At 34.4% G+C, this 14,075-nt stretch overlaps 1 protein-coding gene across 1 annotated transcript in view; it reads left to right on the top strand.

Annotated features, from left to right (window-relative positions):
- Nucleotides 1-14,075, top strand: part of eva1aa (eva-1 homolog A, regulator of programmed cell death a) — a 48,214-nt gene that overhangs the window by 28,009 nt on the left and 6,130 nt on the right. The gene's annotated exons all lie outside the window — the stretch shown is intronic.

Raw genomic sequence — 14,075 nt, 5'->3', positions numbered from 1 at the left:
ATATAGATAGATAGATAGATTATAATATAATAAATCTTTTCATGTGTTGCTTTTAATTATTTATTTATGGCTAAAATAACAGTAAACAATGAAAGTATTGTATGCTCATGTTGTTTATTAATAAATAAAAAAATTAGAAACAAAATATTTTACAACAAAAATATTTAAAATTGCATAATAATAAGGCTTTTTATGTGTTACTTCTAAAGATTTATTTTATGACTACAACAACAGAAATATTCTGAAAGTATTGTTTATTAATATCTAAATTAATAAATAAAATAGGAAATGAATATGATAATATATTATAAAATAAATATTAATTACAAGTAAAAAAAAATAAATTCTATATATTTTAATTAAAACAAACAATATTTAAAAATTTATAAAAAAGGCTTTTTGTTAGTTGCTGTTAATGATTTATTTTATGGTTAAATAACAGAAAACACTGAATGTATTGTTTACTCATGTCTTTAAATAAATAAATAAATAAAATAGTTGTAGTTAGATCAAAACATATTTAAAATGTATTATATCATAAAGTTTTTGTTGTTTTGCTTTTAATAATTTATTTTATGGCTAAAATAACAGAAAACATTGTAAACCAGAGTATTGTTAGAAATTGATTGTTATTAACATTTTCAATGATTTGGTGTCATATTGTCATTAATAATCAGAAAGAGATTATTTGCCTGTTTTCTGTCAAATTTCTCCCAAATGAAAAATATCCGACAGCCTTTAATATTTTTTGTAATCTGCCCTAAATTATGAACATTTCACTCATGTCACATTTTGAATTTCAATGCATTAAAATGTATGAGGGAAAACTAGTCAAATGCAGCTAGATTGATCTTCAGTTGCATTTTCTCAGCTATTTTGTATCAGGTTTTTTCTTAGAATTACCCAAACACAAACTATTCTCAAATCACCTGTTCTGTGTTGCTTGAATATGATTTTATGTAATTACAGTAAAGCACATGAATAAATCTACAGACCTGTGAGACAGTGTGTTTGAACACTAGAGGGCAGTGATCCTTTACAGCTGCACTATCCAGGAGTTCTCGTGTGTGTGTGTGTGTGTGTGTGTGTGTGTGTGTGTGTGTGTGTGTGTGTGTGTGTGTGTGTTAATTATTAGAAACCAGTTAAAAACTCTATATAAAATCTAGTTTATAACGTAGAGTTAGAGGTTTGTTCTGAGTATGATCATTGCAGTCATACTGTGTGTGTTGATGGTTCTGCAGGGTTTCTGGTTCCTGTCAGTCCAAAAGCCACCTCCAGACCAGACTTCAGAACTATACATCTGTCTGTCCAAATACATGTCGCACACTATAAAGAGTCGTGTTTCTGTACTTTCACAAATTGTTATTACTGCAGTCATGGTTATGGTGTTTGGGAAGTGTGTGGTTTGGTTGTGCAAACAGGCAGAGAGCGGTGTGTTTGTTTAAGAGCAGATATCAGCTGGGCTGTGATTTCAGATGGAAAACCAGACTCATGTGTTCATGTGTGAGTGATCGTGATGATTTAATGATGTCCATCGCATCACATATAATCATAGAATCTAGTTTTTCGGCGGTTAGGATGCTGCAGTGAGATAAAAACAAGTTTCTCGGCTTCCTGTGCGTCTGAGTGTGTTTATGCTTCAAATCAGATTAATGTTTGTTTTTTGTAAGATTGAATGCAGGTTTTCTAGGTGATTGAATGTCAGTCAGGCCCGAGCTAAACTTTCCTTCTACTCTAACTATTTCTGAGTTTTTGACCTGTTTACTGTCTAATTTCTTGTAAATTAATAGTATTTATAAAATATGTATATATTATGTATATAAATATTTGCATTTATTTATTCATTTATATATTACGATTGTTTAATTAATTAATTAATTAATTAATGCATGCATTTATTTCTTTACTTTTAAAAATGTATTTGATAATTTATAGACATTATTTATAATTAAAAATATTATTTATAAATGACTTATAAATATTATTTATGCATTTATTCACTTATATATTTAGCATTTATTTACTAGCTTGCTTAAAAAAAAGCTAACTGAAAGCTAAATGAAAACCAAGAAATGTGATGATTGTGATGAAATGTGATGGATTTGAGGTTATGAGGTTCATATTTAAATATTTATTTATTTATAAAATATTTATTCATAATAATTAATATATGAATAAACTATTTTTAGTGTATTTCTGTTATTTTATCCATTAAATAAATCATTACAAAACACAAGGCTTTATGATATTATACTTTTTATTTTTTTATTATTTCTAAATGTTGTTAGAAATTTGTATGAATTATTATATTATGAAATAAATATGTATTAATTTATTAATTTGTTTTACATATAAAATAGTTTATTGTATGCGTTTACTTATAAATGAATATATATATATATATATATATATATATGTATGTTAATATAATAAATACATATTATAAAATAAATATAAATATTAATTTAAATAATATACAATTCTTTATTTTTTATTAAAGAAAGAGTTGTATTAAGAATGAGTTTTTGACCTGTTTACTGTCTAATTTCTTGTAAATTAATAGTATTTATAAAATATGTATATATTATGTATATAAATATTTGCATTTATTTATTCATTTATATATTACGATTGTTTAATTAATTAATTAATTAATTAATGCATGCATTTATTTCTTTACTTTTAAAAATGTATTTGATAATTTATAGACATTATTTATAATTAAAAATATTATTTATAAATGACTTATAAATATTATTTATGCATTTATTCACTTATATATTTAGCATTTATTTACTAGCTTGCTTAAAAAAAAGCTAACTGAAAGCTAAATGAAAACCAAGAAATGTGATGATTGTGATGAAATGTGATGGATTTGAGGTTATGAGGTTCATATTTGGGGCTCCATCAGTGTGACTGACAGAGAATTTGAGTTAAATGAGCATGACTAATGTCTTCAAAACCACTGACAGCATTCAGCTCAGGAGAAATGAACAGAAACGGGTCGGATCATGTGACCCGAGAGAGCGAGCGGAGGTGTTCTGGTCTATTGCAGCATAGCATTGCCCTTAAAAGGCAGTTCATTTGATTGGCGTTACGATCCAAACACACGGTGCCAGCTCTGTTTGCACATGCTCAGATCAGTCCTCACTTTCTGTGTTTGATAGTTTAGAAGTTACAAGACACTTGGAAGAGCTGAAGTGATTTATTCATTGTTTGAAAGAGTGCTGGAGTGTTTGAGAGAGAGCACGGCATGCTGGGATATCGGCAGTGTGAGGGCAGCACATGTGAAGTGCGACTCGTTCAGTGGGTCAGTCGGGGTGCGGTTGAGGTCAGAGGTCATCTGCATAGCTGCGGATCAGCCAATAGGAGGCCAGCAGGCTTCAGTCCAGCACTGAGCGTGTCAAACGCCACACAGGAGGATTGTGTGAATGTTTGCACGCTGATCAACTCTCGTGTGGCCGTTTTTGGCCTCTTGTTTTTTTTGCTTCGGTCTGAACTGTTCATGATGTCATTTAGAAGCTTTGTACACACACTTCACTGCTTTAAAACTGGTCCATCATGAAGAAGATGAGATGAAGAAAGTTTGGAGAATGCATTGGTGGCTTTTGCAAATATGGTCGCAAAAGTTGTCCATATGAGTATTTCAGGTCTTCTGAAGATATGCAATGGCTTCTTATTATGAACAAACTGAAGTTTAAGTTGTTATTCACACAATCTTCCCCTTCCGTGAGCTGCTGATCATTCAGTCAGATGAACTCATCAAACGATTCAGTCTGATTCATCAAAGCATCGTTAAGTCCATTCATCTCACTTGTGAACCGAATCAACTGATTCATCACTCAAAAGAATGATTTGTTCACAAATGCTTCTCTCACGGTGTTATTTTAGTATTGTTTACTATTATATTATTCAAATTTATTTTAATTTAAGTTTTAGCAATTTTGTAATGTGCTTTTGTCATTTTATTAGTTTTTTTTTTTCATATTTCTATATAGCTTTAATTTATTTTTATTTAATTTTTGATGATTTTAGTACTTAAACCTGAACTTATTTTATTTCAGATAGTTGCCAAGCCAACATTTCTAATTTTCATGTAGCCTACGTTTTGTAAGTTTGTAAGTTTTTATATGTGTTATTTTATTTCTGTGCTATTATAGTATTTAATATTTTGAATGAGCTTTTATTTTTATATTTTCAGTTTTCATTTTAATGTTAGTTTAAGTCTCAGTCATTTTATGTTGTGCTCTTACCATTTTTATTTATTTATTTATATTAAGCTTTTAACATTTTTATTTAATTTTTATAATAATTTTATTATCTTATTATTAATTGTATTTAATTTAGTTGACAAGCCAACATTTCCAGTTTTTGTTTACATACTATTCATTTTTCATCCAATATTTATATTTTATTTCATTTTAGCTATATTTCAATGAAAGAAAACATTTTTATGCTTTTTTATGGATTTATTTTTAGTTAACAATAACAACACTGTTCTCTCATTACGTCTTTAAAAAGAGCTAGAACTGATGTTCAGAAACTAAATATTGGTCTGTTTCTTGCTCAAAACTATCATGACTGCAGATGACTTGAGATATAGTGCACAAATTGAATGGACCACTTTTGTTCTTGTTTTATAGTGCTTTTTACACCGTAAATGCTTCCGTCACCATATATTGTAACTGCATGGAAAAGAGTTCTTCAAACTTTCTTTTGTGTTCTCTGCATGAAAAGAAAGTCCTACAGGTTTGGAACGACATGAGGGTGAGTTAATGATGACAGAATTTTCATTTTTAGGTGAACTGTCCCTTTAATCGTAAATTGGCTGTGTTTTTCCTTTTTGGATTAAAGTCAAAGTAAAGTCAGCGTGAGCGAGAGAGAGAGATCAAAGATCCAAAGCCACAATCTCCACTGAATGAATCTCTAATGTCACTTCCTGTTTCTTTTTGTCTGGCTTTGTCTCACACACACTGACTCAAACCTACACGCCCCCTCCAGCGCAACTCCAGCCCCTCTCCTGGAGAAAGAAAGGCAGGAGGTCACATGAGACTCTTGAGGAGTTTGGCCGTGTGTTTGGAGTTGGAGTAGTGTTGTGGAGTTTTGTTTCACGGCTTGAACGTCTGCGTGTGGCTCTGAACACACGTGAGCACAGGTAGACGCTGACCGAAGGACAGACAGAAAGTGAAAACAGTCTGATTTCCATCATGTGTTTGTAAGTGAGCTTCTGATTTTTATACAGTGTGTGTGTGTGTGTGTGTATTTGTGAAGGATTTGTCTTTATAAAGTGACTGTTTGAGAGGAATGGAATGTTCACGTGTTCACTAAAGCATCACTAGTTCTATTATTTATATTATTTGGAACCTTGTAAAGTGAGCCATTGTATTTTGGTGCCTTTACTGGTCTTACTACAGACCTGAGTGATGATCGTGAACTCTTTTATGTAAACAACCACCTAGCAACTGCATAGCAACATGTTCCAACATTATAGCAGTGACACACGCACATGTTTATTTGGCTTTAGTAAACATTACTTTGATGCACATTTATTAGATTATTATTGTTTTATAAAGCTAGTTATATGACTAAGCCAAACCCTTACACTAATCCCAAAAGAAAACTGCTATGTATATATATATATATATATATATAGATATTTATATAGATGTTAATAGTTTTATTCTGTAAGATTCATTTAAATTGAAAATTTAATTATAATGTATTTTATATATAAATATATTTAGGCCTATCATATAAAACATATAGTATAAATATATTTATTTGAAATAATTACAAACTTTCTATTCATCAAAGAAACCAAAAAATGTTGGCGAAACAAAAGACACTTATTTCAAAATCATTTTTAAAACATTTTCCAAACTTTTGAGGAAGTGCCTAAAAGAAGGATAAGTCATATTTAGCTTACTTCCAGGAGCAATTTTGCTATCAAGAATATCAAACACACAAATCATCATCAGTCACCATTTACTGGGAAACATTGACATGCAGGTTAAAGATACATGAAGTAGTAAGAAGGTGTGTGCCTGTGATTAGCTAAAGATTTACTACACACACATTTGACATGCATTGTGTGATTTCAGAGAGTGTGCGTGTGTGTGTGTGTGTGTGTGTGTGTGTGTGTGTGCGTGTGTGCATGCTTATGTGGTTTATGAGGACACAAATTTGTGTGTGTGTGTGCGTGCGTGAGTGTGCGTGAGTGTGTGTGTGTGTGTGTGTGTGTGTGTGTGTGCGTGTGTGCATGCTTATGTGGTTTATGAGGACACAAATTTGTATGATGACATGGGTATGACATACTGTAGGTATTACAATGTGAAGGTGATTTATGAGGACACTTTCACTGTTCCTGTAACTCAAAAGACTTATTAATCATACAGAATGAGGTTTTTTGAAAATCAAAAAATGCAGAAAGTTTCCTGTGAGGGGTAGGTTTAGGTGTAGGGTTGGTGTAGGGCAATAGAAAATACAGTTTGTGCAGTGTGTGTGTGTGTGTGTTGTTCTCTTTCATAAGTCCCTGTGTTTCTAAATGAAAATCTGCCTTGTGATCTTCTGTTTTCTTTTGCTTTTCTTTACGTTTTTCCTCCTTTTTAACATGCCCTCATCTCTTTCTCTCTCATGTTTACCTATGAATTTTAAAAATGGTTTGGAAACAAATGAAGATAGGGATGTCTTTTTCCCAGAGTTAAAATTTGTGCCTGCTGTTGATGCTTTTCAAGAGAGGGAAGGATTTTTGCTCGACTTCAGAACTCCTGAACTAGGACTTTTCAGTGAAACTGGGAAAAAAGCACTGCATGTCATATGTGTCAAAGTTTCCCACATAAACTCTTTAAAGGGACTAAAAGAATCTAAATGGCAAGAGGTTTTTGGATCAGAGACTTCCCCTAAAGGTAGCTGGAGGACCTTGTATAAGGCTCCCATTGAGAAAAGGTCTGGGGACCTTCAGTGGAGAATTGTGCATGGTTTAATAGCTACAAACAGATACAGAGCACACCTTGATCCACAGGTAGGGGAGGAGTGTCCTTTCTGTGGGCAAACAGAAACGGTTTTTCATCTATTTTTTTACTGTGGTAGACTTGAAGCTTTGCTATCTCAATTAGAAGAATGGTGTAGCATTTTAGGAGAAATTTTTTCACCTGCAATTTTTATTTATGGTCCTAAGTATAACAAAAATAAAAAGCAGAACCACGTGATGATTAACTTCTTGTTTGGGCAGGCAAAAATGGCAATCTGGCTATCACGTAAAGGTAAATTAAATGGTATGGGGGGTCAACTGATGAAGTTTCAATTTTAAAGGGTTTAATAAAATCAAGGTTAAAGGTGGAATATGCTTATTATCAATTGGTTAAAGATATTGAGACTTTTAACTATAATTGGGGGGTGAACAAGTGTTTGTGTGAAACTGACATTGATGGTTCTTTGCAAATGTATGTTTAAATTGTAATTTTTTATTTTTTATTTTTTTTTAGATGTATTTTGATTTGGTTTTAAACTTTGGTGTTTTTTATCTTATTATGTTGGTGGCTCTCTCTCTCTCTCTCTCTCTCTCTCTCTCTCTCTCTCTCTCTCTCTCTCTACCTCGGGCTCTGTTAACTCTCTGTGTCCTGAAGGAATGACGGATTGAGCAGTTGAAGCAGATGTTTTATTTTAGGTCTGTCGCTTTCACTCCATCGTAGACGTTCAACAACCTCCTGAATGGCTACAGTTTCTCGAATTGCCAAGCTCTGATTGCCTAGCTGTTTGCTGTTTTTGACTAACTGTATGGTGTGTGATGAGATAATCTCTTGAGATGAGATGATCTTTTTAGGGTTTTATCTGTGAAATAATTGTTTTTTCGACAGAAAACATATTAGAAAGCTTATTAGAATGATTTGTGAAGGATCATGTGACTCTGAAGAGTAATGATGCTGAAAATATAACTTTGATCACAATAATAAATTACATTTTAAAATATAATTAAAAAAGAAAACAGTTATTTTAAATTGTAATATATATTACTGTTTTTACTGTATTTTTGACCACATAAATGCAGCCTTGGTGCGCATTAAAAAAAAACTTGGTTACACTTTATGTGTACAGTGTGCGTTCATGAGAGTGAGACTTTCAGGCCCGTTTAGAGACACAGAGAGAATATTTTCAGCATATGTGGATTTATTGGCCAGACTTGTGCCTGTTAACACTAATTTGTCGGGACAGAGCGAGAGTTTGGCACTGGTTTTCACCAAACAGAGGGATTGAATTCGCAGCTTTATTTTTTAATCATGCGAGATGCGAGCGCAGCGGGCCGTGCGCTTATTAAAACTGCTCACTGTAAACAGACGCTTTGAGTTTGTGCTTCCCTCACAGATATGAACCGTGTTACGAGATCAATCTGCTTTCATAACCTTCAGCTCACACGTGTTTCATTTGTATTTCATTTTACAAGCGTCTGTGATACAGTCAAGACACACAAGCTAAGGATCACTTGATAATGTGTGTGTGTTTACTTCAGGAGTATAAACTACTCTTCTGTTCTGCAGGCAGGTACATTCATAAACCAGACCGAACCAGGCTTGTTGACTTGTTGGAGCCAGGTTCGTTTTGAACCGCTGAAGCCAGTTGTAGTGTAAAAATGGCCCGACCAAACAATCAGTCAGTCAGCCGGTCAGTGAAATAGATGATAGACAGATCAGGTCGAGTTTCTCTCGTCATATTTGGTAGAGTTTAAAGGGTTAAATATTACTTTCGGATGAGAGCAAAACTGAACTTGAATTATGCTGGTTAATGATACATCTTTGACACTATTATTGAATTGAATTGAATCGACACTGAATTGAGCTGAATAATGACACTATTGTCTTCTTTACTGCTGAAATTGTCTTTGTTTCATAATTAATGTTTAACGTTAACAAAGCTGCTTTGAAACAATCAATCATATAAAGCGTTATATAAATAAATGACTTAACTTACTCGTACTCATTTTACATTCTTACTACTCTAGATAATGGTTTAAATCTCCCTGGAGGAATTTCCTCTGAATTTCCTCTGTTTTAACCTTGAACTAGTTTAACTCGATGACTTTTGACTTGCAGATTAATCTGCCCAGGATCCACCCACCAGGGTTATTATCATTAACTAAAACTATATTAAAGCCATTCAAAATATATATTTTTGTTACTTAAAATAAAATACATTTTAACTGAAATAAAAATTTAAAAATTGAAGAAAGTAAACTTATTTTATGTCAGTTTCTCATTTCTAATGTAAATACATTTTAACTGGAAAAAAAAAATGTATATATATATATATTTTTTTTTTCAGTTCATTGGCAAGGCAACATTTCTTATTTCTGTTATTTAAAAATGTAAATGTTAACTGAAATAAAACAAATAAAAATGTAAACTTATTTTAATTCAGTTAGTTGCCAAGACAACATTTCTAATATCTGTGGTTTAAAATATTAAATATAAATATAAAAAACAAACTTATTTTATATCAGTTAGTTGAATTTCTACATTTAATTGTTTAAGCTGAAGTACAATAATTAACACTAAAACTGAAAAAAAATACAGTTTAAAAAAACTAATAAAAAGGATAAAACACAAAATTTTAACAAATTCAAAATATGAACAAAAATGTAATTGCATATTAATGAAACTAAGATGTAAAACCAGCCAATCAGTATGACACTCACTGGTTTGGGGAGCTCTTGTTATTTAAAAAAAAAAGTATTTAAAGGGGTCCTATTATGCTCTTTTACAAAGTCTTGATTTTGTTTTGGGGGTGTACTAGAACAGGCTCTCATACTAGGTTGTTCGAAAAACACATTATTTTTCACATATTTTACATTACAACAACACCTTTCTCCCCAGTCTGGCATGAACGGCTCGAATAGTTCCTGTATCAAATGAAGGCCCACCTTCTGAAATACGAAATGTGCTGTGATTGGTTAGCTGGGCCAGTGTGTGCTGTGATTGGTCAGCTGGGCCAGTGTGTGTTGTGATTGGTCAGCTGGGCCAGTGTGTGCTGTGATTGGTCAGCTGGGCCAGTGTGTGCTGTGATTGGTCAGCTGGGCCAGTGTGTGTTGTGATTGGTCAGCTGGGCCAGTGTGTGCTGTGATTGGTCAGCTGGGCCAGTGTGTGCTGTGATTGGTCAGCTGGGCCAGTGTGTGTTGTGATTGGTCAGCTGGGCCAGTGTGTGTCCCATTCGTCGATATTTGTGATATCACAAATCCCAGAAAATATGCGTTGTAGTCCAAACAAGTCGTTCGTTGTAGTTTTTGAAAAGTGATTTCTGTTAAATAAAATATGTCCTTTTGAAGTGGACTTTGAGCTTTGTAACTTTGCAGATCTTTTTTATGCTCAAACAGCAACATTACAGACTAACTAAAGTTGAAAAAGTTAAAAAGCATAATAGTACCCCTTTAATATTTTTCTGTGAGTGTGTAGTATGCATCATTTGAGGCCATTTGAGGCTGAAACTGCAAATAAAAAAAGCAGAGTAACGCAGGACCGGGTAGCTCTGAGTCTCCCACAGGAAGATCAACAGTTTTCTGGCGTGATTCTTTCAGGCTTTGTCCAGAATCTTGTATGATTTGCTGCAGTTAATGTGTGACTGTAGTTTGAGCGTATGTAGATCTGCTGTCCTGCCGTGATCTTCTGTTCTCTGGCTCTGTGTGTGTGGGACAGGCCCGTGTGTTTGGGTAAGCGTGGGTCTGTCTGCCGTGTCAGCATAAACACAGAGCCAGCGCTGTGTGTGTGTGTGTGTGTGTGTGTGTGTGTGTTCAGTAACAATGCTGTAACGTGACTGTGTGTTTGTCCAGGTGGATCTACACAGAGAAAATACTATCCATCTCTCTTTCTCTCTCTCTTATTTTCTCTTTCTCTCTCGCTCTGTTTCTACATGGTGTGTAGAAAAACATTCTTTGGATGTTTTACTGCTCTGTCATTTATGAATGTGTGTGTGTGTTTCTGGGCACGTTTGGCCCTGTGCACTTTTAGAAACTCCTTTAAAGGACACTTTTAGGCCTAGTTTATTGAATTTGTGTACTAACCATGTCCAGCAGTGTTTATATGTGCGTCACAGGAGAATTCTGCCATTTTTCTCTTGATCCATCAAATGTCATTTCCACCACATCTCAAATGATGTATTGTGTTTATACCATTTTGTGGTGGAAATTACATTTTAAGCATATTTTTTAATAAAATGGCAACTATTACTATCTATCTCTCTCTCTCTCTCTCTCTCTCTCTCTATATATATATATATATAAATTATGATGGTAGTATGAAAATAAATTCGAATATATTTATATCTCTCTCTCTCTCTCTCTCTCTCTCTCTCTATATATATATATATATAAATTATGATGGTAGTATGAAAATAAATACTGTAATTTTGCCATTTTAATGTCTTTTTAACTTTAAGCCTTGCTTTTTAACTGAAATTAATTAAACTCCTTAAGAAAGCCTTTTCACCACGTTTGTTTTAGGCAAACTTTGTGTAGGACTGATTATTACTGGTAAACTAAACGTCATGAAAACCTGGCAAGCCTATCATTGTAATTTTGCAATACAGAAATGCTTCAGCTTTGAGGAGCGGATCAGGAATGTGTCTGTCCTGCACAGGGAGTTTGACAGTGTACAAGAGAATAAACATCACAACGCTGACTGAGACTAAACACTATTACACAACAACTAGCACAACACTGCCTGATAGCCCTCCTACAGCTGCTCTAATGAAAGAGTGAAGCAAACTGTGTTTCTCTAAAAACACACACACACACACACACTGGCCATCAAGTGTTGCTGGCTGTGTCTTTTAGTGGGATATGAGACCAGCATTCTCTCATCAGCGCCTGTCGTGGAAATGCCATTGTGGTTCTAAAGGTCAGCAGGTGTGTGTGTGTGTGTGTGTGTGTGTGTTTTCATGGACTCACCAGCCACACACATGCACACACATAAAAGCATGTGCTTTCTCACTCACTCACTCACTCACATTCAAACTACATTTGTACATTTTCTGAAGAAATTTTGCACAAGTAGTGTTTGCCAGTGCAAAACTCACCATTATGTTGCTAGGGTCTCATGGATTGTTGCCTACACGTTGTTGTGCAGTTGCCACAATGTTTCAGGTGAAACAAGGAAAAACCACTGAGGGACACACATTTACACACACACACACACACACACAGACTCACTCCTCCATTAACTTTTACTATTTGTACTTTGTTTGCACACTGATATTGAATCTCAATAGCACTTTCTGTGGTTTAGAGGATTGTGTGTTTCAGGGTGTGTGTGTGTGTGTGGGTGGTTTGGCTGGTGTTCTGTTCATTGATGTCTTGAATTAGAATCACACACACAGACAGATTGCTGTAAATATTAGTAGGTCTTTATTTGAGCAGCAAGGACTCCAGCTGTCCCAGAATGCCACACTTCAGTGAGTTAAGTGTGTCTGTTTCCTGCACGGATCAGCATACAGCACATAATAGAGCTATACTACGCCAGAGAAAACACACACACACACGTTTTGAGGTCTGGAATGGTTTAGTTTGACTCTGATGACAGGAATATTTCCATGTTGATTCTTGTGCTGTCTCTGTTCTTTGTGTTTAAACACAAAGTGGGTCTTTTCTGTGCAGCTATTGTCTCTGAACAGAATTGCAAAAATAGTGACTGTTGCAGACAGGTTTCCTTAACACTCACTTGTCTTCCATTGGTTGTAAAAACAGAAAGCCCTGCCTCCAAACTCACACCATTGGTTGCTGTGTTGTGCTGGTTAAGATGCTCAAACAGATTTTGTTAGCTCTGATAGATTAGCTGTTGCTCTTTCAAAGCTCACAAGACTTTTTATAGGGGCTGTTCACATAGTATGTGTCTTTGCGTCTAAAAATGTGAGATGCAGCGCTCAGGAATGTTTTTTAAAAAAGCACAACACATCGCAGAATGCCGACTCCACCACACACATTTACCATCAAATAAAATAGTTGCCATGCCAACTTGCTACTGTAAACAAAAGCTGGCGACGCTTGCCCCACCTCTGGAGTCTTCTGATTGGTCCGCTGTTTTGGAACTGACATTGATGAGCGGCGCTGCATGTAAAAGTTGAAATTCTTTTAATGGGTAACAGCGTCTTAAAAAACGTGGCACTCATGTGTGAGACACTGCAACAGTCATACACCTCTACAATTAAAAAGTAATGCATTGGAATGGAAAATAATGTGTTCTGTGTTAACAGCCCCTAGAGATCTCAGTTAGGCATCAGCTTTGCCTCACATTTGTCTAAAATAAAAATACACACAAATGAGTCAATAGTTGACATAGAGCTATAAAATAAATGCATAACTATTTTTGATCTTGAGAGAATTTGATGAGAAATGAGATCCTGTTGAGATCTGTAACTTTGATCGCAGACTTTGATATCTTGGCAAATCTAAGCACATTTTCTTCTGAAACTATTGACTCATATTTCAGGATTTGCGATTCATTTTCCTTTAAATTGGTTATTCTCTTTTTTTAAATTCTCTGTCAGTTTTCAAGGATCTTGTACAGAATTTTAAATGAATGGTTGAAAATGAACACACACATACACATATATAAAAATAGACACACAGGCACACACACACACACACACATATACATATAAATATACATAAGCTCACATGTGCCTCCAATTACCCCCAATCAGTGGGCTGTAATTGCTCCAGGGGCTTTACAATCACACACACACACACACAGTGATTGTGTCAGTCTTTAACTTGACCTCCCTCAGAGTAACGGTGTGTGTGTGTGTGTGTGTGTGTGTAACCCAGTCGTCAGTAACTGGCACTGGTGAATGTTTCAGCTTTCATGAGTATATGTGTGTGTGTGTGTGTGTGTGTGTGTGTGTATGTGTGTCCTCAGGCTGTTTCCAGACTCTCTAGAGTTTAACTGAAATATGTTTAGCTAAATTTGGTGCAATGTTTATTCAGAGAGAGTTTAAAACAAATGCTGTGTGTTACTGGAACTATGTATGTGTGTGTGTGTGTGTGTGTGTGTGTGTGTGTGTGTGTGTGAGAGAGAGAGAGAGCAAACTGGACC

Source organism: Sinocyclocheilus anshuiensis, unplaced genomic scaffold, assembly GCF_001515605.1.
Source record: "Sinocyclocheilus anshuiensis isolate Anshui unplaced genomic scaffold, SAMN03320099.WGS_v1.1 scaffold2275, whole genome shotgun sequence".
Taxonomy (NCBI): domain Eukaryota; kingdom Metazoa; phylum Chordata; class Actinopteri; order Cypriniformes; family Cyprinidae; genus Sinocyclocheilus; species Sinocyclocheilus anshuiensis.
This window is presented reverse-complemented; position numbering and strand designations above follow the sequence as displayed.